At 40.6% G+C, this 26841-nt stretch overlaps 1 protein-coding gene across 1 annotated transcript in view; it reads right to left on the bottom strand.

Moving 5' to 3' along the window:
• Positions 1–26841, bottom strand: part of TGFBR3 (transforming growth factor beta receptor 3) — a 125143-nt gene that overhangs the window by 82613 nt on the left and 15689 nt on the right. The gene's annotated exons all lie outside the window — the stretch shown is intronic.

Here is a 26841-nt window from a genome sequence, read left to right as displayed (position 1 = left end):
TACCTGAAAACAAAGAAGTCTTTCAAAGCAGATGTACTGTACCACAGAGCTACATTTCATGTAACCTCTGCTGTACTTCTTTCTGACCAGAAGTACTGTCAGAGCCCTACCTTCTCCTGAGGTTTCCAGCAAAACACTGCTTACAGGAACTCTTTTCTAGTATTTTTCCATGCCTAGACATGCACATTCATCCATACATGCTCTCTCTCTCTCCCCCCATCCCTTCTCCCAAGTGAGTATTTGGAAAACACTCCACTAACATAAAAGCATCTTTTTAATCTGTATAAACTGAACAACCTGAATGTGTTGACTTTCATTTAAATAAACCCAGAAAGTACAACTTCTGTTTTCCATGTCAAAGAACTGAAAACAAAGTAGTCCACCAATGTTTCAGAAAGGGTTGCTGAGTTTTTCCCGTTGTTATCCTCAAGTAGTAGAAAACAGACAAGTTTCCAGCAACTGGTCTAAAATTCAAATGTAGGTGATCCTCTTGCACAAATCTCAGGTCCCATGGAGCACCTATCCTTTTTTAAACAGTGGCCAACATTACTCAGACTGAGGGCTTACCCCCCCAGACATGGCTGTATTTCAGAAATGCCTGACTCCCATCACAAATTCATATCAAGACTGTAAAAGATACAGAATTATTTCAGATAACAAGCAGTGCCTAAAATGCAAGTAATCATTGTGCCTTAACAGCCTTAATGGAGGAACCAAATGTAGCATTCAGTTTTCATCACTGTTAATGGATGAAGTTGTCTTCAGCACCATGATTGTACAAAGAGGAAGAAATGAACAAACACACACTATTTCTAACATTCCTTGTTCATTATTCCAAACAACATTCAAACTTTTTGTTGTGAAAGTCTCTTTTCCCCAGAGATAGCCCATAAATTGTCTCAGATTTATCCCTCTACCGTAGAAAGGATAGGAAGTTGCATGGAAACAATGAATGGAAGTGCACTTTTTATCAGACAACGACAGGAAGCATTCTGCTTGGTTTACATGAGAGCTCTGTATCAGGGCCAAAAGGGGAAAAAAAAGCCTATAAAAATTAAATGCCTGCTTAGAGCAAAAATAACTAAAACAGGTTTCAAAACCATTGTATTTTTAATAAATCGGTATTGAAACTCCTCAAACCATCCTACCCACACTACTGCTGTTACTGTATTCCTGAAAATGAGTAAATTAAAGATGACAGAGAAGGAAATTCCAGACTTCATGAAATCAGTTTCAGGAGGCGAAGAGAGATAACCATACTTACTTTCACGATCAGCCACACAGGAATTCATGCATCATCAAAGAGCATGCACAAAAACACACGTGTAAACATAGATCACACCTCAGCAGCCTATGCTTACCTAAGAAAACAAGTCTTCTGAGTCGCTCAGCAAAATGTTACCTATTTAAATTGCAAACGTATACTTCAGTTCTTTGTATACTCATGGGTACTCTTGAAAGTGTTGATGCAAGTTCTAATGATTTTCGAACCAACACGGGAAGTGTTGGTATCCCATCTCAGGCAGCATCAATCGGTAGAGATAAAGGTACCAAAATACACAGTAGTAGTAAGATTACAGAACATATTCTCTAGATGGAAGGCAGGGGTGGGAATTTTGGTTTAGGTGGATTTTGTTGTTGGTTTTGGTTTTTTTTTTCTTTCTTAAAGTTTAGTGCAGAATGATTTAAAACTAAAAAAATCCTATGGCAGTTTTTCAGAAACACAGGTAGCTGTCACATGCTTGATCCCCACTGACTTCCATTTGGAGCTACATACGCAGCCATCTTTTGCCCAAAAATACGTGGTGCTGTATTGGTTGTCCAAGGGGCAGTACGATGCAGTGAAAAGAGTTTATATCCAAAGTCTTATCTGATGGCTAATGAGAGCAACCCCAAGGAGATCAGGAGAGATTAAAGGTGCCTCATGTTAACTGATCCAGGGTGCATACCAACCACAGAGTTGATAGCTACTCTTCCAATTTAGAAAATTTTATAATTGCTGTTACTGAAACTATTAGACACTCAACAAATATTTCTAAGCGATTGCAGTATTACAGACTTCTACAAACCATTAACAGATTTTCCTTTAATTCATAACATTAGCATCATTTTTGACAGGTCATCCAAGCTCCAAAATAAACACTTAGCCAAAGTTTTCCTTTTTATTTAATTTCTTTTATTTGGGCCCAAATTGCTTCCTTTTCTTCACATACATAGACACACTGAACTTACAGGGGCTCTGTCTGTCCGTTTTTTTTTTCCGCTATGCACTCCTTTCCACAACGCTCCTAAACTTCCCTGTAATTTGTTTTCTCTTCTATCCAACCTTTATTATTCTATTAAACAGTTCCTACACAGTCCGCTCAGCTTCACCAGCACTTGTCGTTCACTACACCTACATACAAAGGGCTCTTTTTTCAATAAGATGTCTTGCTTTTATCTGTCAATTGGATTATTGGCAGGTCATTTTTTGGTCTTCAGAGAGGAAATAATGAATCCTGGATGTTGGTGTGTATGGATGCAAGCACATCTGGAGAGAGAGAGAGGTGATTTCCTTTCAAAGATACCTTCTTTTTGACAGCCACAGAGATGCAGAGTACCAGACGGTGCAGCTTTCAGCTCAACAGAAACTTGCATGCAATCTTCTTCCGCTTTAACTTTGCCACTACCGCCAGAGGCACATGGGATACTTGCCATTTGTGCCTAACACATCTGAAGAACAGGCTAGCAGTCACTGCCTCTAATCTTTGGCCAGTACTGAAGCATGTGGACCCTGCTTGCAACACCAGGCATTCAGTGAAAAGCAGATGGAGAGGGCTTTTTGGGTTGGGGTTTGGTTTCTTTCCCCCCCTTGGTTTTGCCTGTCAGAAGCCCTTCTGTGCTGACACATAGGTGCTTCACTCAAGCATGAAACTTTTTCAGCCTTCACCTCCCTAATCTAGGCTAGCACATCAGAAACATCCCTTTATACTAAAAAAGGGAACATCTGCTCAGTGCCAAATGTCAGGAAGATCTGATAAACACGCCGCTGGCCACAGATTCAGAATGAGAGTGGCGGCTTTGAAACGTGCAATTCGCATGCCGCCAGCCATACCAGGATGCGCTGGGGCTGCCTTTCCCACCTCCTCAGCTGCAAATGGATTGAAAACGCTCGTCAGTGGACAGGCCCCTTCATAAGATGAAGAAATGTTGCTCTGTTAGTCGGGCTTGCTGCTGCAGCAGTTGGCAACTGCTTGCCTCAGTCCCATCAAATGCAGCGGACCTCAGGAGCAGTGAAAGCCAAAGGGAAGGAAACAGTCTTGGAGGAAGATGGCTCCATAACTGAAAGAATACCAGCCCTTTCCTAATTAAAAATAACAAGATTACAAGTTCAACTGAAGGCTGAATTCCAGTAACTGACCCTTTAAGGATGAGTTCACTATCACTAAACGTCTCACTGCACAAACCTTGAAAACTGATCCGTGTCAAATGCTTAAGCAAAATAAATCCTCCCTCCTCAAAACACTTAAAGTTTCAGTCTTGTCTTGAAAAATGTAAAAAAAAAGAAATATATAAAAAAGAAAGAAAAAAGGTAAAAACTACTGTACTCGTCCCCAGCCCCCACTCAGTTAACCAACTCTGCTCAGCCTCTGTTGTAGGATCAGCAAGGAGATCAATTCTGGAATACACCGTGCTACAGGTTTTCTCTTCAGACTTGTGAATTTTATTATCTGGTTTGTTTTTAACTAGGAAGGACCCTGTGCCCAAAATTGTTCAAGGCTCTTGTGCCTAAAGGAGAGGAGGAAACACGAGGTCGGCCCCGGTGCTGAGGAATGCTTATAAAGTCCTCGCCCTGTCCTGAACTCAAGGACGGCATCCCCTTGGACAGGGGAACGGTGTCCACACTCCCTTACTTGAAAGCTACAAAGCTAAATGCTGACAAACGTTTTTCCAAGTTCATCAAGGTACCTCAGACAAGTTGGCTGGAGCGGGCTGGTGCTGGAGATAACTCAAGCCACAGCTGAATCTCCAACACGGGCTATAAACATAAGAGAGCAGTGGTCCTAGAACTGTGGTCCACAGGTCACTGATGGCTCAGCTGCTCCTAAGTGGTCTGTGTAACCACATTTTCTTTACACCCAATTAAATTAAAAAGTCTCATGGATAAGGTGCATGGTGGTCGTTGCAAAATTCTGAGGGTTGACTACGCACCTAGATATTGCTGCGGAAGACAAAAAACCCCCCACACTTCTGAGTCATTATGAACAGAAGTCAATCAGAACAGCTTCAGTAAGCACCAACAATTAAAAAAAAAAGTTTCACCAAGCAAGCAAAGACAAAATATTTGGAGAGCTCTAGGTACATTTGGTGTTAAGCAAAGGGACAGAAATAAGCACTATGTCTATCAGGCCATGGACAGCCCAAATACAGTGCATCCCACCTGCCATCAAGTTTTTCAATAATGTAACTTGAAAATTTTTTACTTGAGTACCTTTCCCCTTGCTTCTTATTTAAACACAAAATGATCACCCAAAGTCACTCTTTACTCTGGCTCAAAGTTTCCACTCTACTTCATTTAAAGTAACAGTACACCAAAAATCCAAAAATACAGGATAAACTTGGGGAGCAAAGAAAATACATGCAGACACATTCTAAAGCAACATCAGCAGCTGACCTAATTTAGGCTTTTAGAAGCATTTATCTTCACTATTGCCATCTATGCCAATTATTCCTCAAAAATCTTCCCCATGGTGACATTTTTGTTTAAAAAAAATTAAAAAATCCTTTATCACGTTAAGTTTTCAAGCTCCTTGGAAAAGTTATACATTACACTACAAATCCCATCTAGACCTGATTATCTTAAGCTAAATAACAAGCTTATATAATATGTTAATACAGATCCACAGGCATCTGCCTATGTTTTATAAACAGTGTCAAATGACATCTTATAGAAGAAGACAAAAGAGAGTTTTCCAAAGTCCACGTGCTAGGATCCTTAAAACACTATTTAAAATACTTATTCCCAAATATTCAATTCCCTGCTGTGTGACAAGGTCAGTTACAAAATGATTTTAACCCTCAGATGGGCAAATAATTGCAAAAATAAAGAAGCAAGGCCTATCGAAACTTGCAGCTGCATTTTCTGTTTAAAACAGAAGTGTCATTACAGCAGAGACACAAACCGTCTTTAAGTTACCATGGTAATAGGTCTTACCCATGCAAGCTAATCCCCATAGTCATCATTGTTAAGCCATGGTGTTGGCTGACTGCAGCCATGATGGCTCATGTAGTTCAGCAAAACCATGAATATTCCTAAAGTCTGCAACCAACAAGGACTTAGCTCAGTGTATTCAAAAGCATGCAAAAAAACCCCATAAGAAATCCTCTTAAAGGATGCCCCTCACACAATTTTAGTAGCAAAAATCAGAGAATTTAGTTTTTGCATATGCTGTACAATTAAAATCTCCCTCCTCTATATCTACTCTCAATTTGCACTTGACATTCAAAAACTCAGTCTATTAGACTAGACCTCCCTCCGAGGTGAAAAATCAGAAGACACCCAACAGAGTAAATAAAACTCACTCTGCAGAAGCTGCACCACTGCTTCACGCCCAGGAGATGGGAGCGCTTATGCCAGGGAATGGCATAAGCCAGGTAGACGAGTGGGGACGCGCAGCAGCTTGGCCGTGCACCGGGGTGAAGCCCCAAGCCAAGGCAGCAGCTGGGCACTGTGACTTGGTGCCTGGATGCCATTTCAAGCTTGCTTGGAAGCACCAGCCCAAGTGCAGGACAGGCCCCCAGGCACCAGATGGCTGGCTGGCAGGTGACAAATGCTGTGCCTGGCATCTGGGGCATGGCTCTGTGCTCCATGTACAAGGGGTGCCACGCCATCCGCATGGGACCATGGGGACGGACTCAAATGAGCAAGTCTCTCATGGGATGGCAGGTTTGACAGACCTATACATACACAGCTAATTGTACGGGCAGAGGAATGAAAAACCACTGAAACCTAACGCTGCAGGTTTACGAGACAGGATGAATCATCCAACATCTCACCACAGCCAAAACCAGGGTGTCTCATTCCCTCCACCTCTCTTCTCCTTCCCACCAACACTTCCCAGCTACCTTATGCTTATTTTGATGCTCATCAAACCTGCCTTCCCCAGGAGCTGATTCAACTCACTAACATGACAGGAAACTAACCCAGCAATAAGGAGACTAAGCAGGTTTCCGTTGGTCTTTGGTGCACCGAATGGCAGGGAGGAAGGCTTGAGGAGCACCTAGGCTGGCTCCCACCAAGGGCAGTGGGGTAACCTGCACCCCTGTCCCCACTATAGGCAGCAGGGAGCCATCAGACTTGATTGCACTCATGAAACCACAGACTGAATGCAAAAAGACCTTCCTAGAAAGAGATACTGCTGATTTTAGAAAATGTGCTGACTGTGCAAATACACTTTCCTTCTAGTCCATGATCAGCACAACAGTGACACAAATTACCCCTTTCAAAAGCCCCTCATGCATTTTCACTTTGACTAAATCTTTCCATGGTGGAGAACACAAATAATCACAGCCTAGCAACTGCTCTGACTACCAGAAAGGCTTCACGCAATACCTCGCTAAGTTCCATGTATAAATGCATGGAACACGCACACACACACACTCTCCAAAGCTATTTGACCTATATGTTGACAAAAAATTCAGTGGAAATGAGATCAATCACGCTTGAGTCATATAAAGGTATTTGTTCCACTTTTGAAGAGCACACAGGAGACTCTTGTTTTTGAACATAAAAGCTTTTCCTGAAGCAATTTCATTTACTTTCCTCAGCATTACTGAAGTCACCATTTACAATGACAGGACATTGCAGTCATGACACAAGGTCTCCTAAAATTGTTTCCCAACCAGCGTTCCCGTAAGCCCACTATTAATACCTCAGATGGAAGGCAACACTGGGGCTACCTCCTTTTGAAGTGGTAACCAAATCACATTTCAGCACACACCTCTCCTCCTCATCTTCACTTTCTGTGTTAAGCTCCTGGAAACTGCATTTACAGCTATGCTGTGAAGATCATCTTAGCTGTAGCATTATTAGACCTGATGTGGGCGAAGTCTGAAGTTTGAATGGTTTTAATAATTTATTAAATGTATACACTGTAGCCTCGATTAATTTACATGTTTGGGACCCCATGGCACAGTCCTTCAGATACCATAAAATTACTTACTGTTGTCGAATTAACCTAATGCTTTTTATCCAGAGAGAATCATTTTTCAAGAAGACTGAAGGAGCTGTCAAATGCTTTCACCAGATCAGCTCTCAGTCCAAGTTAGACCTGCCTCTAGCTTTCAGGGGAGGAGGAAAGGGGGGGAAAATGCTATTTAAAAAAAAAAGCTGAAAATGAGGATCAGGAAGTTTTACTTACTGTTCTGGTTAAACAGATCCTGAGTAAACCCTGTTTGGATTACAAATTCTTATAATTATCCCAGGTTACTGTTATAGTGTCTTTTTATGGGACAAAATGTACGTTTACAAGATGCTACAGATTTGAAAACTATTGCACATCTCTTATTTTGCAGACAGTTTCTCTACCCATTCACCTTGCAAGACCACTGTACTATCTGAAGGCCTAAAATAACTATCACACCACACACCGCTTCACCTACGTAACTACCAAAACAGGGTGGTTTGCTAAAATACCACAGTATGTCCAGGAAGAAATGTACAAGGATATAGGAAGGGTCAATATTAAAAGTTAAAGTCTTCTGGCCATGGCAGAAGAGGTTTCTTGTACACAAATGCCCTGCAGTAGAAGAGCTTGGGATAAACCTTTTCTGGATCAGTGTGAAATGCTATCTTGCCCTGCACTCACTGAACTTTTTCCAATATAAAGAGGAGCAATCATTTGTCAGCTAGTAATGCAAAAAAAAAAAAAACCCAACAAAACCCTGAAAATTATGATCTGCAATGTCAAATCCTTTCCTTCAAAGCAGAAGGATCTTCATTCCAATTTGGGGTTCCCATGGGGAGACCCTGGGTGGCTATACAGCAATGTAGCAGCTGCATCCAGTATGTCCACACACTGTGGCCATTTGTCCAGGACTTCCAAACACCTGGAAGCAATTCCAGACCAGTAACAGTAGCTTTAACCAAGCTCTTAGATCCCAGAAAGTCCTGAACAAACAGCCAAACTCCTGTTACTCTGTCCAAAAGAAGCTTCCAGGCAGAAAAAGACGACATGGTGAAAAAGGGCAGAGTAGACCCTGATAGTCTTGGGTAGCCTGCTGCAGGCAGGCAACATCTAACTCAAGAGGCCAGCTACGCTTACAGAGATTGAATCTTACATGCAGATGAAGGCCCAAGTGGTCAAAAGCAGCTCAAAATAGGATTAAAACATGTTGTTTCTGGGAACTGCATGTATTTCAATGTCTGCATCCATTCCACCCAAGTGACTGTTGGGGTCATGCCAAAATGACCACCTGCTGCCAGGTACTTGTATTAAAAGACACCAGCCTCCCAGTACAGAGAGATGATCAGTCATACCCACCATACACAGAGCTAGGAACTGGAAAGTCTGAATCATCAACACGGAATTTGAATGACAAAATTCAAATCCTTTTCCATTATTGGTTTTTATTGTGCAGGATGACTTGATAAACAATTTGTTGCCTCAAAGGAGGAGAAAGTTTTCTGATTCAGAAAGCACCTCTGATTCTGACCAGCTCTGAAACCATCTAATCATAAAGAGCTGTATCTATGGTCTTTAACCATAAAAAGGCTTTAAAAAAAAAAAAAAACAAAAAACAAAACAAAAAAAACCCCCAAAACACAAACACAGCAAACATCCACCTTCTCATCAATAACATCCAGAGGTTTGTTTGCTGGGCACATCTGTCCAGATCAAGTGCATGTTTTTTCTCATCATCTGCTGCTGCTTCTATAAAACTGTCAATATTCAGACAATTAAATGAATATCTCTGCTCTTCAAGCCAACTGCTTTTGGATTACAGCTATGAAAAGCAGAAACCATCTTTGTTTTTTCCTCCCAAAACTGGAAGAAATTGAACTTTGTCCTCTTAATAACGCTGACTCAACAGGACGAGTGGAATACAGAGGTCAAGTGGCCTAAGAAATCCCTGTTTTGAACCTCCACACAAAAAGGCTGACCAGAAGCAACAGAAACAATACCTGAACATTAACAAGCTCAGTGCTTACACCACACTCTGAAAACAGGCTCTGTTTGAAGTGTGATGTTACATATTAAACTCAACTGTTAAGCTAATACTGAAGCATGGAAAACAGCCAGCTGACCCTCCACTAGTCCACAGGCCATTCCACCACAGCTCAGTGTTGCTGCCATCATCACAGTGAAGTTATCTCGAAGCAAGGTGACCTAAACCAGAAATGCCAGGTCCATCTATAAACCTAGACAAATATTTTTCAGAGTATTTTCAAAAAGAGTAGAGGATCTGAAACTTTTGAAATGCTTGGACTCAGCAAAACAGATGTAGGTTTCCTAAACACATAGCTATCGTTTAAAGGGCAGCTTAGCGCTTAAGACAAATGGTTTGCACTAACGTGACTCCATGGCTATATTTTCCCCTTTTATAACCTGTTAACATTACCACCACTAATTTATAGGGCAAAAGAAATTTAGCAGTTGAAAAAGTGAGCTTGTCCTTAGGCAAATAAGTTGGTGACTTTTAAATGAGACTTCAAATTAACCCTATTGACCTAACACAGCATATTCTCTTTGAATGCTTTACACGAAAAACACCGCTTAACTGTTATTCACATCTTCCTTTAAAAAAAAAGAATAAAAAGAAAAAGCATATTGTTAAACACACTTAATGGACGAGAAGCTGATGGTGGGAGTATGCAATCATACGCCTGGCCAGACTGCCACTGCTCAGTGTATGCCCCATGCCCTGCCTGATCTTCCACTCCCCTGAACACACTAGTCCAGCCGTGAAACACAATACCAGCCATAAACGGGAAATGACAGAGACTCCCAAACTCTACTGAAATTAAAATTTCAGAATTATTTAAGGAAAATTGGGACTGGGAAGATTATTTTGTATCAGTTGCCAGGAGAAGCCCGGCACGGAGGCACATGCTCCCTCCTCTTCCAGGCACTGCACCCTACCAGCTCCTTTCCACACGGGCTGGGGGACACAGAGGACTTTCCCAGCTGAAGCCAGCCAAAGGCATTTACAGGTGAGGGGGAAGCCCTTACACCTCCTCCTTCCTGCTCTCCCCATGTATCAGTGATATCCATGAACTGTACGATACAGATTTGATACGAGAAATTATGCTTCATTTCCTCCAATTCTTTCCTTCACAGTCTTTGCCTTCTACTCTTTCTTTTCACAGCTTCTCACTTCTCTTCTCAGTCAAATCCTTAAGCCTCTACAACACAAGTTAAATGACCACAAATTTATTGGTTGATATCATCATCTTGTACACCCTGCTGCACGTTCAAGAACGCCTTTGCCAGTCTTTGTTTCATACCTTTTTTCATTATAATCTCTTTGGGGCAGGCATCACTTGGGCCTTAGCAAAAGGATCCCTTGACTTACAAGCATCCAAGCTCGGCTACTCCTATCTGCATAAATACTGTGTGTCACTAGGTCATCACAACAGAAGTCCATGTTGCAGGAAGATAACAAGCGTGACGTGTTTTAACACACAAGTGTTATCTTGTTTGACCAGATACGCTGTGATTGGACACGTGGTAGTAACCCAGCCACGTGAACTTTGTATGAAGCCAATTTGGGGGGGGGGGGGGGGGGAGAAGATATGCACCAAAAAAATGTTTTTTATAAAACAAAAATGCCAGTCTTGAAAGACTGAAAGAGCTTTACCACCAGAAAGCTACCTAGTTCTTTAGGTGACAAATATATCTACATTTTCAACAAAGGTTGCTTTAATTAAATACTACCTATGTTTGTGGTTTGCTTTTTCAATACAAAGTTATTTTCTTGCTAGGCATCCTGTAGCCATGCTGTAGCCTTCAACTCAAGAAACTTTTGTCTTTTAGGGGTTATCCTTTCAACCTAAAATTAAGTTTCAGGCCCCTCCTTATGCCTAGGCACAGTAGCATTCAGAGAAAAACCTATAAGCAGTATTACAACATTAAAGAACAATTTTTTTCTTATGTCAGAAATTATTTGCAAGTTAAACTGCATTACCACTTACCTGTTTTTTAATTAAAAGCTAATTTGGGGATTGTGTAAGAATTTTAAAACTTCTTTCCCCCTTCTAAACTGTGAGATTCTGTGGGAGTTCTGTTTTCCTCTTTTAAACGAGAAGCCTTGGTTTTGGGTAGTCTGCTCTGTTAAAATAAAGAATGTCTAAAGGGCATTATCCACACAAAGAGCTGAAGGTCTCTACCCAACTGTGTTCATTATCTCATTATACAGCCTAATTCTGTAATGTGTTTTCTTTCAGGATGTGATAATTAGCTTTGTGTTTCTTGTTTTTAACAAAAACTTGGAGATACCGGAATCTTTTAAGGAAACGGTGAATCATTTTGGAAGGCTGCGTGCAATAAGAGTCAAAGTTACAACCCTTCCTAGATCTTACAATTTCATGGCCTCCACTTCCCAAAGGGATCTGCTCTTGGATCCCTGCTTTTAGGAAAACAACTCCAAAAGAATACGAGTACCAATAAACTGGAATTTTCTGGTGAGGAACATCTCAATATACACATTCAGAAAATGAAAATTCATTCTAAATAAGCCACAAAATCCACAGAGAGACCACGTGCTTTCCTTTCCATAGAGGATTCAAATCATGGTAATATACTTGCAGCTTAATCAAGTTAGGGCCAGCAAGTATGTATACTGTAACACAGCCAAGTCCTGAAATCATTACCTTAACCCCAGCATACACGCTGAACACTTTAGCAGCACATACCACCTTCAACTCCCATTGAAATCTACAGATTCTTGTGGGGATGCTGGTTTTTTATGATCTCACAGGGTCAAACTCTTAGTCCTTAATCAGGCAAGAATCCAGATGAGGTCCATGGGAGATTTGCCAGAGAAAGGACTAAATGGAGAGTGAGAAAGGATAACTCTAAACAACTTGGGAGCAGATCTTTATACAGAACAGAGAGCATGCATATCGTACGCCTGATTCATAGGGAGTAATTTAGCTCATGCAGATGGCAGCCACATGTAACAAGATTTGGCCGTATATATCCTATACTTGCGCCTCTTCTTCATTGGAAAGAAAGGCTCAACACTGGACAGGCATTATTTCAATTATCTAAATGTAAATTTTGACAGAATGAGTCCAGTAATGAGATTTTCAAAACTGTTCAACTAACCATAAAAGAATATAAATTCAATTGTAAAATAAAACACTAACTAGTACCCTTGAGGTTCTTCTCTGCCCTCCAGACCTCCACCAGAAACTAAACAAACCCCACACCAAAACAAAATCATTCTCAACAAACAAGTAAAATTGCTCACTTATGAAATATCTCTCAAAAGGCTATCTGCAATATCAGCCAGAGCTCTTAAATGAGTTACTAACCCATGTCTCTCTTTCCATTTCCCTCGAGGTAAAGTTTTGTTTAAGGAATTTCTTACTAAATGCTACCACTCACTCATCTTCTTTCTATCTAGGAAACAACTCATGCTCTGCTCGTTGCACCCCTTCTTCCCTTCCAAAATACAAAAAGGTTTTCTCCTCCTTGACTTCCTTCTGCTCACTTCTTTCCCTATTAAGCATGTGCCCATTGTTTTATCCTACCAGATTTCTCCCCATATAGTTCTGACAAGAGCATTTGAAGAAAAGCAGAGATGTGGTTCTACAAGAGTTAACAGAGTCCGAATTTTGTTAATGTACTGACGAGCTGCTTGTTAGCTGTAACCAAAAAGAGCATGCACATTGGCAGTTAACTGTTAAACACATTTTCAAAACTATTAATAAGTTGAAAACAATTCAAGCCCAGGACACAAGTACAGCGTATACTCCCAGGCGAGCATCAGATATAAAAGGAGAACTGAGACAGCCTCCATATGAAATCACAATGACTCTTCTCCTCAAATAATCTTTTATTGACTTTTGCTTTTTTTTTTTTTTTAAAGGGAAGTTGGGGAAAGGAGTTTTAACTCAGGAAATAAGTCATTTGTGCCCAATGCTAACATAGCCTTTATAAGGTATGTATCTTAGTATCACTGCTGCCTGGAAAAAACTCTCAGGGAACCTCAGAGTTGATTCAGGTTTCACAAAAACATAAAATGTTCACACGCACATCTGAAGCGCTTCCCTTGCAGAGACCCCACAGGTGCCGAAATCCATCTCCCTGTATGGCAAGGGTTCAACTCCCGTTTAAGGGCTTGCAAGAGCCCCCTTGACACTACAGACGGCAGGGACTCACACAGGGAACCCGACTGCCAGTGATGGAGTACAATTCATTGTCTTTCCCACAAAAACTCCAGAAGCTCCTTCTCGAACAATCAAACAAACAAGACTTCAGGAAAAAAAAATGCAGGTAGATTCTGTAAAAACTAACCACAAAATATCAACTAAATATAAAAGCCTGAGGACGTTCACGCTGTAAGATCACAGAAGCTTTCTTGCCACATGACTTTACTGGAAGCCCACACCTCAGGGAGCAGGGCGGCTTTTCCCTTCCAACAAAAGGACAAACCAACAGCCCAGCCCTACACACAGGGTGAGCAGCGAGAAACCTTACAGCGAGACTTTCAAAGTGACTTGGCAACACTTGGAACAGCGTAACTTTGTTTTCAAGTACAATCAGTAAAGTACAGTGTTATTTAGAAAACAGTCACAGTATCCTGGAACTTACTAGATGTAAAAGAACTTTGCAGGGGAGTCAGCAGTCTGTGGGGCCTCGTACATGCTTTGCGAGCTTTGAAACAGTCCCCCAGAAAGGGTATTAAATAAAATGAGTAATATCTCTTCCTGCTAAACATTAGAGGTACATGTAAAAGCTATCACTGAGTCAGCACTTGGTGGTGGCAGTTCGTACAGTAAAATTTGTTTTGCTGGAATTTATAACAGTCTGAAGGTGGCCACTGCTATGCATCTCACATACCTAGATATATTTTTTTTAATTATTACTATTATTTTTGTAGAAGAAAATAACATTCAAATTACCCATTTCAATGTATCCATAATTGGGGGTAACATCAGGTTTTGATTTTGAGGAAAAAAACAAGAGCTAGGGACTGTCCCAGCTGACAAAAGTTAGATATTAAATAAATGGCATTTTAATACAAACAAAACCCAAGCAGACAAAGAACCTAACACAGTTCCCAGTTAAGTCACTAAGGTTTTTTTCATATTGTTTGGTAGGGTTTGGATAAGCTCAGATGTTTCAGACTTTCACTTGCTGGCGCTGTAGCATAATGCACTGAATGTGAAGGGTTCCAGCTCAGAGTCCTGACAAGGACTGCTGCCTCTCATTTATTTAACAATTTTAATAGGAAAAGCATTCAAGTTTCAACATTGCATTGTATAATGGTGCATTTCCTTTCCATCATGTATTGTATATCACTGTTGGAAACTCTGCTAAGTTGGCAAACCCCACGTTAACACCCTTACATGAACAAAAAAGCGTTTCTGTCAGCTTTTTGTGTACTTTTGGGTAAGGAGGTGGTAGCTACGCCAGTAACTCAAATTGTTTTGTTGCTATATGCTCCACTTCTGACAGGACACGTTTTACTTGGTGGTTGATATCTAACTGTGCCACCAGGTGAACCACAGATCAAGTTACTCAAAATATGTGAACAATACTTCGATACTCTGCTTCAGTTTTGATCTAGTACAAACATGAGCTGCTGCAAAAGAGGGAGGCTCCACTACCCCTCCACCCACCTTCAAGGGTCCCTGTGTTTGCCCTAGCAATCATGAAGGTGCAGGGAAAACCAACTGCTCTTCTAGGACTTCAAAAGCTCTCACATAAGCACACAGGAGCCAGGCTGAAACTCGTTCTTCCCATCAGTGGACCAGTGGTTAAACTTCCATTCCCTTCAATGAAGTTAACACCCATTATTTTACTAACATCTCATGAGATTTGTGATAATTTACTGGCCGCACAATGCAGAGGCAGCCTTAACATTACACTGCAAGGGAAGTTACTTGGTTAAGCGTAAGCCTGACTGTATCCCTGCTTTAAAAAAGCCACCCCCTACTGATCAACTGAAGAGTAGTACCAACATTTCCTAATGGGATACAAACAACTGAATAAACAGATCCCCCCCATCGAGGTCAACACAGACCTGACTCGTAGTAAGAGCGGAACAAGGCAGAGCAGTTCAGCAGTCCTGCTACTCTCTGCCCTACTACCCATGCCACAAGCTTGGCTGGAAAAGAACAACAAAGTTCTTCTTAAGCACAAACGCCCTGGATAACAAGGCCACAGTAACAAATCAAATATATTCAGAAATAAAGCACGGAAGTGTACTTTCATTCACCAATTCTTTATTGTCCTTGATATAATCATTAACGGTTTAGTTAACCACCTAGGACAGTCAACTGCAGTTTTCATTCACCATAAATGCAAAGAGAGACCCCATATATAACCCACAATACATTGTTAAGCTATTGTATGAAAGAATATGTTTATATTTAAAACTTCCAATGTAACTGCACTGTTGTATTTAAATGTTCTTAGATTATCCAGGAGATTACACGGATGGTTGTTTAAAAAGTCTGTGCCAGCTGCTCTATGTGTATATTAGGAGCATTACAAAGGCATCAAATACTCATTAGTGGTGAGATCACCCTAACTAAGAAAACATACTAATACACATCTTGGATACAGGCAGCTACAGTGAGGTATTAGACACAGGAGGGAGAACGTAGCCCCAAGGGAAGGGGGGAGCAGAGAGCATCACACTCATTGCAGGGTCCCACAGAAAGCGAGTCATAGCGCAAGTCCCTTCACTGGCACTACAGCCCTTGCACAGCAGGTTCCCACTAAATCTCTAACTGTACCAGTCACGGCCTATTTAACAAAATAGTGTGGAGGACCTAACAAGAAGCGGATAGGAAGAAAAAGCAAACAAATCCATGTATCACAAATGGAAGAGGAATATCAAAAGACTTCAGACCAGGACAACTGTATTGTTACCACTTCAGGACATGAACCCTAGGACTAATTCCATTAAGGAAGAAGGAGCTGTGCTACATTGCTCTAAAACTTCTGCCATAAATTTGTCCTAGAGACGTAATGTTATATGACCATCTCAGGATCAGACACCTACTGACCGGTTTAGAAAGGGATTAAACGGCAGAAGATGTAGCATCTCTGTGCAGAAAGTTACGGTCTAAACATGAACCCTTTCCAGTTGCGGGGGCTTGTAGCCCACGAAGCAGCAAACTGAATCCCCAGAGATGCATTCCAGCAAGGGACCACACCAGGGAGCACTGGGACACCAGCATACAGGCTGGCACCGAGGAGCACTAGAGAAAAATCATATCCCTTCTACTGGAACAGAGTATTGCTCCGCTCAAAAATTTAATGAAAGCAACCAGAACAAGGAGACAACACAGCTATCAGAACTGAATCAACTTAATTAGTTCAATCAACTAGAACAAGAGACATGTTTATTGCTCTAATTAAATTAATCCAGTCCACTAGGCCAAAAAAGTATTGATTCATTGCTCAGAAGTCCTCCCTAATAAATCCTGATTTCATTCTACTTTTTCTTTGAGCAATCTTGTCAAATCATAGACAGATATGGTTTTATAGGTCAAGCATTCATGTCTTAAGTGCATTATTATTTCTCTGGAGAAAGAGGGAAGCTACATTCTAGGACTCCTGGACACAGGAGAAAAAAAAAAAAGTTCTTTGTTAGCAACCTTTACTTGAAATGTCTTAGACAATTTTCGTGCTGAATACTTTTGTGTAATGCTTGTGTGATGTTGAAACAAACAGAAGAATTAGCTGGTTAGGTTTTCTCTGCATACGGGAAGATTTTAACACCACCATTAAGCAGCTCAATACTCAGAACTGTTTCATTAGAATTCTTTTCTCCTGAATCATATCAATAAAGTTGAAGTTCGGTCTGGTATTCATAAGAGCTGACTCACTACTCACAGGCTTCTTGCTGCAAATGTATTTTTGAAGTCCAGTAAATATAACAGAGACGTAGAATTAAGTAACTTTAGTTTTTAAAATTCTTTTATTCAAAATCAACCATCACAGAGAGTCTTAAACATTGTTTTACTTTAGGCATGAAATTGCTTAAAAACCCCTAGCTTTGCTAATTTCAAAAAATAGAATAGAGATTTCAAGAGAATTCACAAGCAACAGAACAGGGTCTTTTTCAGGACTGCTTTTATTTTTCTGCTACTGGCATGAAGCATTCCTTATTCTGAGCATTTTAGTTACTTTTTTTTTCTTGTTATAGAGACTATTACTAAAGTCAGTTAGCTAGCCTTTTAACAAGAGACACTGGAGAAGCATTTGCCTAGGTGTTACAGTTTAGACAACTGTAATCTTTTAAAAAACCTCAGAGTCCTTCCTATGTGATGCATATTTTAGCTCTCTTACTTCCATCTGTGATGATACATGTTATCATAGAGAACAAACATCAGTGCTGGGAGAATGAAAGCGAATACAGAGAACAAGATGGCCACAAGCACTATTTCAGCAAGAAAAACAACTACTACTGGCCTAGTTCCAAAAAGCAGCTGAGAAGTAATATCCAAGGTTATCTCTGCGAACGGTTTTCTTGCCAATTTTCTCAAATACCTATTACTTTTTCAGCTTGAAGGTGAAAATATCCCATAGAACAATTAATTATGGCTTTGAATTCATTAGTGCTATAAAAGTAAGTTTTGCCAGACTGATCTAGCATTTCAAAGCAGAAAATGCAGAAAACTGGCAACTTTTACAAATTACATAGTTTAACAAATCATCTCCAAAGATGAAGTCTGCCCTAATGCAAGAAACTGAATCCACATATTAAACTTCTAACATGTTGCTCAAACTGTGCATGGGATGTAATGTAGTCCTACCTGCTGTTGTAAGTTTTCTTCTACTGATGCAAAAAGAGAGTCACATTTCACCTGAAAATCCTTTTGCCTACAGCAAAGTAAGAGTGGTCTCATATTTCTCACTCCCTTGCTTTGAGTATGACTGATTCTACTTCCTGTAAAAATAGTGAGGTTTGTTTTTTGGTTTGGTTTTTTTTTTTTTAAATAAGGGTTGACATGGCAGGAAAAGAAAGATAAAAGAGAAGCAGCTCCATCAGTTAAGACACTCCTCAGGACATCGTAACTAATTTATAACTTGCCAAAACTTCAACCAGCTTGCTCCTTATCCGAGATCACAAAGAACTTCTGCAGTTCAGCATCCATTAGCCTAAACACAAGCAAGGCAGGCAAAAAGTCTGACAGACCTCTAAATAAAACCTTTGCCATTTTCATGCCTCCAAAAAAGGGGGGGGTGGGGGTGGGTGTTTTGAAGAATTAATGAGATAAGAGCAGTTAGCACCAATGTGATCCAAGTACTTTAAAGCTATTATGTTAGCCCTTCAAACAGTCTGGCATGGAAGACGATGGGGCAGAATGCATCTGTTTTACATATCAAGAGACCTCGATTGAGAGATGAAATAACTCATGGCGAGATCACAGAGAAAGTCACTAATCCAGATACAAGCCTTTCATCTTTCAGTCAGAAGCCGAGGCTCATAGGTTAGTCCTATGCATTTAATACACCTATGGCCATCAGGCCACGAGGACTCCCCAAGAAGAACTGATCCAGCCGGTGGCCCAGCCGTCGCTGCGCTCTTCTCCAGGAGTCCCTGCTCATGGCCGAGGACAGGCCACAGCTGGGAAGAATCGCTCTGACAGCCCATAACTCACTCCACCTTGTCCCAAGGGTCCTTCAGACACAGGCGCTTACATTTAGTCACCACGCAGGATGAACGCACGCACGTCGACTCGCACAGGGCAGCTGTGTGTTGGCTGTATGAAAAGTGCACGTCAGTCAGCGGGCAGGAGAAGACTCCACCGCGGTCTGCTCAGACAGAGCAGAGCTGGCAGCACACCTGCCCAGCAGCGCCCTGAGCCACACGGAGGTTTTGTGCTTCGGAGCAGACGTTTCCCAAGAGTAACCAGGAATCACCCATTTGGACTAAACACACACACCACACACACAAATACATACAATGTGTGGCTATTGCTGTAAAAGTTTCTCATATTCTACAGACGTCCTTAAAGCAACACCAAATATGCAAACTGAACTATGTTAAGCTAAGTCAGCAATAGCTACATTTTCAAATAACCTTTTCGCCTTTACTCACTTTCATACCATTGCTGAAGCCTAAGGAACCACGACATTGTGATGCTAAGTGGCCATTTACCCCCACTGATTTCTACACATTAATGAAAGGCACACAACCTTGTGAAGGAAAAAATATGTCAGCTTGACTTCATAGCTTGAATCGTAATAGCTTGAGGAGAATCTCTAGTAGGACATATGTTTTACTGCTCCATTTAAATGGAAATTAATAATATAAAGGAAAATTCTATTTATTCCAAAATAAATTGCACCAACCATCCTTTCCAGACACAAGGCAAGTTTGGTGATTTAGGAAGTGAAGAAAAAGACAAGAGGGCAAGAAGTGAAGATAACCACAAAATCAATTCTTCACCCGCTCTTGGCTCCAAGTGTTAAGTAAAATAAATACATTAGTAAACTAAAAACAAAACAACAAAAAAACCCAACTCCCAAAACACCAAACCTGTTCCAGAGGAAAGTTAACTTTTTGCTGAAGAGGTAAACCAGCAACAAACCTTACAAATGTTTCCATCACCTAACCCTGAATTCCTTTATTTGTTACTTCTTCTATGCACTGCTTCCAATAATGAGAGAGTAATGACATTTTCAGTTTAGTTCTTTCCATCTCTGACAGGTAAAGTCCCTTTTTTATTAACTGCCTATTAGTAAGTCCCACAGTGCAGTAGTTGCCAAATAAGGGAACAATAGCTCCATCTTTTATAAAGTACACTTTAAAATATGACAAAAAGTATACTGTGCTTGAAGCAGCCGCACTTTATGGAATTATTAAAAACCTTTGCTTTTGCCACCTGGGGTCAAAAATTTATCCTTGGTGAAATTCCATTGACTTAAAACAAGTTTACACCAAAGAGGAATCCAACTCAATGCCTTCAGGTAACGAAACATGGCACAGAGTCTTTGTGCTAAATATATGTTTTTTCACTCCAAATTCATCTCTCCTGTGACTTACAGCCTGAGGGACTTCAGTTCCTTTTGTCATCATTAGCTACAGAGGATGAAATTATTTCTCTTCTTTGAAAAGGAATATATCTGGTCCCTATATTCTCTCTGTACTGTAACGTAACCAGTAATGAAACAACAGTGTTGATACATGCAAATATATTTCAGTGGAAAAGCCTATCAAAGAAAAAGACCTCCAGAAACTCAATACTTTTTTTATGTGAAAGTAACAACTGTTTTTCCTAATAGCAGATGCTCCATTTCTTGTTGAGACACCTTAGGATCACATTTGGGAATCCTGGGTTTGGGGTGCTACAGCCCTTGGAGCCTAATTCTTCCTGTGGCAACAGATAAAACTGTGCTGTTTGATGCTTGCACAGGCCCTGCTTAGTCCAAATGACAGAATTTATATTATTTTGCAGCAAAAGGAACAAGCAAGCACAAAATAAAGTTATAATTCTGTAGAGACAAGGTAAGCAGGGTCAACATATCAATAGCTGAGATAATTTTGATGGGAGAATAATTTTAAAACAGAAAAAAAAATTAAATGGTAAATACATACTAGTTAGAAGACAGGTTTGTTTTTTTTTTTTTAGGTATGTACCAGAGTACCTACCACTTCACTCTGCAGATCCTTGGGCTCAGAAATCTTCTGTACCTCTCCTTGATGTTAGACAAGACAAAGTACCATCTTTAGTTAACTATGTCCTTTTCACTTTTTTATTAAAGGGATCAAGGGTTTGTGTTAATTTTAAGACAAGTGACAAATGGAGAAGCTAAGAAAGAGTTAACAAGGGCCTACAGTAGAGAAAGGATATTAAAAGATCTACAAGCAAAATCCTAAATCCCAATTCCCTTCAGAAAACAAAGAATTATTTTTAGCATGGTATTTATAAAATAATTATGCGATGCTTAGAACTTGTTAAAGACTAGTTTCTCTTTTAAAAAAAGCTTGAATAAATTTCCTTAGGAAGACAAGGATTAATGCCATTCACCATTGCATGCCATAAAATTTTTCACAAAATTATTTTTCCATCAGTTGAGTACTTCCCTCCAGAGACACTCAGTAATGCTGCCATTTGCCCACATCTATACAGTTCAAGTACTGCATTATGGGCTTGATATTTCTTAGAATTCCTTTGGCATCGTCCAGAGTCAGTTTTAATCAAAGAACCAGACTTTCATGTTTACTGATAAATGCTCTCGTTCAGCAAAGCACTTAGATATATGCTCAGTTGTTTTGCTGAATCAGGACCCACAACCCCACATCCTACTGCTCCATGTGGGTGCAGAACTCTGCTAAAATTCAACTGTTTATAGCTTCAGAGCCTTGCTGATCCAGGAAAAACACAGTGTGCTGAGTTCAAGCCATTCCAAGTCTGTGATACTATTACCTCTTCTGGAATATATAACCTTTCTCTGTATCCTGACACTCAAAAGTTCTTCAGAATTTTTTGTGTGGTTTTGGAAGATAAAAATGCTATTTATGTATAAACCAAACAGAAATGACACAGGAGCTGACTCAATTGAGTTGGTTGAGAGACAGACAGAAGACCAGATTAAAAACTTTATTTACACAGGAATAGATCACCAAATGGCAGTGCTGAAGAAACATTAATTCAGAGGACCTACAGATTTAGTCTAGCTTCCCAGTTTTGATCAGTGTTTGTATTTAAACTGCTCACTTAAAAACATCATTTATGCTTGAAAGTTATTACTTCTTTTTGTGTGAAATTAAGATTAACTATCAATTCTTTATGTATCTTTCGGCTTCTCAAAGTTATCTCACCAAGCTTGCTGACATGAAGTTAGGAATTCATCATTTGGTTCCCTACCAGATGAACATCTGACATTAAGATACTTCAAATCGCCATCAGGATACTGAAAGGATTTTTAAAAAAAAACCAAAAAAACCCCCCCCAAAAAAACCCAAAAAACAATTTCCACCTTTAAAAGCAAGTCAGCGGTTCCTAATTAGTATTTCTTAGAACTGAGAGCATGATAGGCTCTCATTAAAAGAGCACGGCCATTCCCTTACAGCCGCTACAGGAGGGTCCCCAGCCTTTCCGACCCGAAGTGTGGCAGCGGCACAGACAGAAGGCACGCGAGGCACAGCACATGAACCAGCCCTCTGCTCCTCCAACTCTCCTCTGAGCTTGCAAGTCCTTACACGCTCTGAGTACTGGTTAATCTCATCCTCGAAAAGGCTTGCTATCCAGACCATAAAGGGACAGGAGTTACTGGATGGTTTTTCAAGGGAGGCAGAGGTCGGCTGGTTATGAGAAAGAACTGATGGAAGAGGAAGATGGAGAGTGAAATCTCTATCCATTCGAAAGTTACAACCAGTCTGGACTCTACTTCAGTCCTAATAATTAAAGGGCCAACCTCTGTCCCTTGGTTCTCGTCCTCTGACCACAATTTAAACAAACAAAAAGCCCCACACCTCTGGCAACAAATATTTTGAGGAAAAATAAAACTTACAATTTAATTACATCTGGGAAATACCCAGAAAACACTGTTTAAAACGGAAGGAAATTTGTGTGAGTGACTCCCAGCATTTCTTTTTTTTTAGATCACGTCCTTCACCTTCCAGTGGAAGGACTTTCTATTATACTTTGAAGGATCCTATATTGCTTTTGAAAACACAGTGTTCAAGGTCAGGGGAAGTTCCTCTTTAAAAAAAAAAGATGTCATGACAAGGCCTGTTCCTTCCTGTTTTTACGCTTATTAACACGGCACCCATCACCACCATATCTGGGGAGCACAGATCCAACAGATACATGAGCTTACAAGCAAACAGCCTTATTGAAAATGAAGCACACATGCTCTGAACAACTTAAGATTACTTATAAGAACAAGTATGTAGAAAGAAAGAAAAAAAAAGCTAGGATAACAATACAGTAGAGAACCAGGGAATAAAGAGCTGTTGAAAGAAAACCATAGAGACAGACCTAACGTGAGCAGATAAACCAGTAAGCTCAGTATTACAGAAAATAGGTAAATTCTTTAATATATCCAATTGTTGCAGTCTCTCCATCAGCCTGACCACAACCATGAAACTCTGTCACAAGGAGAGAGGTGCCTACAAGGTAAGCAAAGGCAACACCAAATGTCAGGAGGGTTGAGGGAAGGAGAACATAGCTACATGGGCAAATTCTGGTTGGTATCAGATGCCACAGCTGTGCTGCTCTGTCGTCAGCGGGAATGATTTGCACCACCGGAGGATCTACCCCAGAAGGCTGGAATGAGACCCTTGGCCAGTGCAGATCCACAGGCTGTTATCACCCTTCTATCTTCTTTCCAGCTGAACAGTAAGGCAGGAAAGAAAAAGGAAAAAAAGAAGGTAAAAAAATTTTCCCATTCCTTCATGGAAGAACCTATCTTGTTGAAGGTTTGGCTCTCACGGTCTTGGGCAGGTATGCGTTTCAGCTGTCCTAAGACATTTTATCAAGACATACATCACGCACCCAACTGCACAAATTTGCCAGCAAGTAAAATAAATGTTTCAGCCTTTGATTTAAGCCACATTAGTACAGAATATTTTTGCTCCCAAGACTACAAAGCCAGATTTGCTTATGAGGTTATCCAAGGCTGTAGCATGTGCAGTTCTGAGTGTTTGTGTGGAGTTCCTACTGCAGGTTGCCAGACCTTAGTTTAAGCCCACTTCAAAAACATAATTCCTTCAGACAGGCAGGTAGTTTGCCAGCGATTCTCCTCTGCATCCTGCCTTGGACTTTCCATGGGGAAGAAAAATCTCACAGTAATCAAGATTTTCTTTGCAGTCTTTTTCTGTACAATCGAAGCTGCATAAATATGAGCTGACAAGAAATCTGTATACAAGCTAAAAGTAAATCAGATTCAGATTGGCATTTAGCTACATACATCCGGGCAGTAAGAGGAGGTAGAGAAATAGGCAAATATTCTTTTAATATTTATACAGACCATTTTCAATGCAAAGTTAATGAGGTGTATTCTTTAAGCTATTAGCAGGAAAAACATGCAGTTTTGTGGCTCAGGTTTGAATATGCATCTCTGTGTATCATGTCATCTAACTCAGGGTTTGTTTTTTTTTTTTACATATATTTAACACATTAGTACCTTAAAAAGCAAGAATGGAAAGAAAAAAAAAAACAGAAAACACATTCTGTCTAGAAGATCACCTATATCTGAAGAGATAACAATGCTGAAGATATTGGAAAGTCAGCAACAAAACCTAGACCAATAAAGCAGTGTCAGTGTAGGGCTGGCAAACAAAAGAAAGGTATGCTCTCCTGCAGCAGCCTCACTGCTTCAGAAACAAAGAGTAAGCTGGAAAAAGGCTCAATATATAAAAATCAACACCCTAGGGAGGTGGCATGCTGCCCCCTGCCTCCCCCAGGCTTCACCACAGGCACGCAGGGATTTTATTTATACTTCTCAGTTTTATTTAGACTAGTATGTTAATGGTTCAAGCCCGAAAAAGTGCGGGTTCTGTACACTGGCAATTAAGAGCCAGGCCTGCGGTACCCTGGTCATCACACTGACAATAGCTCATGAGCATCAGCCATAACTTTTTCCACACATGACTAGAACGCGTTGCTTGCTCCCATGCATATTTCACCTATAGCCACAAACTCCCTGCATTTAAAGTATAATTGTTTGGGCTAACAGGACTCAGTGACTACTAACAGAAAATCTTTGCAAAAGCTCTATCTAAATAACCTTCAGACAGCTGTCCTTCCTCAGTTGTAGTTATATCTGCCCAAGATTGATCTCTCTCTCCTTCATCAGAGTCCATCAGTCCTTTATTGCTCTTACCTTACTGTACTCATGATACTCTGTAAAGGACATTAACTAGTTGCTCTCATTAAGAATTTATTGCAAAAATAAAAAGCATGGAAGAAAACCAAAACCCACAGGACAGGCACAGCTAGAAACCACAATGATAGTGCTTCCTCACCTCCCCCTAATGAACCGTGACCCTTTCTACCCCCTTCAGCTATCTTCTTCCCATGCAGATAGTGGGAAGAATCAGTCTCCAAGAAAGAAGTCAGTTTGAGGTTAGCCCTGCTCTGAGCAGGGGGCTGGACTAGACTTCCAGAGGTCCCTTCCAGCCAAAACTATTCTATGACTCTACTCATGAATAAGCATCTGATCAAATCCAAACTTGTAAGAGTTTATTTCAAGAATAGCTGCCAGAGGAAAACACAGAATTGGGGAGTAAAACCAAAAAAACCACAATAAACTTTGAGACAGACATGCTAAGGTTACTGAACACTGAATAACTTTCTAATAGTAACACTATGTTTGATACCACTTTTAAATTAGTAGGTTTTAATTAAAGCTGGCATTAGGAGGTAAGCTGACGTAGGCAAGCAATCTCCTCAGCAGCAAAACTGAATTGTGGTTGTGATCAATTAAAACAGTTTAGATTTTCTACACTGGCGCTTCCTTTTAAAGTAGATTTTTATGCATCTATAATGATTCAGACTCACTCCAAGCAATCGCTCTTCTCAGCCAAGACCAGCATTCATATCCTCAGCTCAAGCCGCAGACACACCCTCTATTGCTGAAAGTTCATCTGTAATGAAGCTATTGCAAAATGTTAGCATGTACTATTAAATAATCAAAGTTACTAATGTTGGATGGATGCCTCCAGGAGGTCAACCCCAGAGAAAGTCCCACAGGCTTGAGGGCTTGAAACAACATAATTTTCCATGCTGATGATGAAAGGAAGCCAAATTGTAACACATTTAATTGCTCAGCCCTGTCTCTTCCAAAGCTGGTCATCTTTTCCACAGTGAGGACATCTCAGATTTAAGCAAGCCATCTGTCCAGTGTCCACTCTTCCCACTACCTCATTTTGACTGTATATCCACTTCGCCTCTTCTCCAACGACCCACGCTGTATGCAAGCTGGACACATAAGAAGAGGCTTCCCCTTGTAACCACAGGAAGAACTCTGACAAACAAACATACTGAGAAGAATCACTTCAGCACTTGAAGAAACTACAAGACAAGCTAGGTACTTGAACTCCACAGATCTTTCCTTTCTCTGTCACAAGTTATTGCAACACTGTTTTAAAAATCCCTGTCTAGGACAAAACATAGGATAGGAACAATCCCCATAAATGGCAACGCATCCTCCTAACCTATGAGACCTCCAGTAACACTGACAACCGTCATTAAAAGGTCTTTGCCATCACCACTGACAGTTAACTTTAAAACAGATTAGACAACTGTCAGGAATGACCGAGGTGAGGTTTATCCCAAAAGGGAAGGAAGGATGGACTCAGTGACCTATTACACACCTTTCATACTAATTTTGGGGGGATTCTGTCACAAATTTCTTTTTATAAGCTAAGTAATCAGAACTTAGTTCCAGATTATACACCTTGAAGGCAGCACTGAGCTGAGTTGGTACGCCTGTTCAGCCCAGCTCTAAGAGACCCCCTAGCTCAGGGTTCTGAAGAAACAGCTTCGCCAGCACAACCCCGCACCTGGGGTAGTAATTCCAGCCTCTCAACACAGCTAATAGCTCAGCCTCAGCATCACGCTGGCAGAGCCACCCTGCTTCCACTCCCAAAGGCTCCCGTGGCAACCTTTCCCTTTATCATATATGTGCACCATGCAATCCCCTTTTTTAAAAATAATTA

Source organism: Mycteria americana, chromosome 7, assembly GCF_035582795.1.
Source record: "Mycteria americana isolate JAX WOST 10 ecotype Jacksonville Zoo and Gardens chromosome 7, USCA_MyAme_1.0, whole genome shotgun sequence".
NCBI classification, from domain to species: domain Eukaryota; kingdom Metazoa; phylum Chordata; class Aves; order Ciconiiformes; family Ciconiidae; genus Mycteria; species Mycteria americana.
The sequence above is the reverse complement of the archived record's forward strand: the minus strand, read 5'-3'. Positions and strand labels throughout refer to the sequence as shown.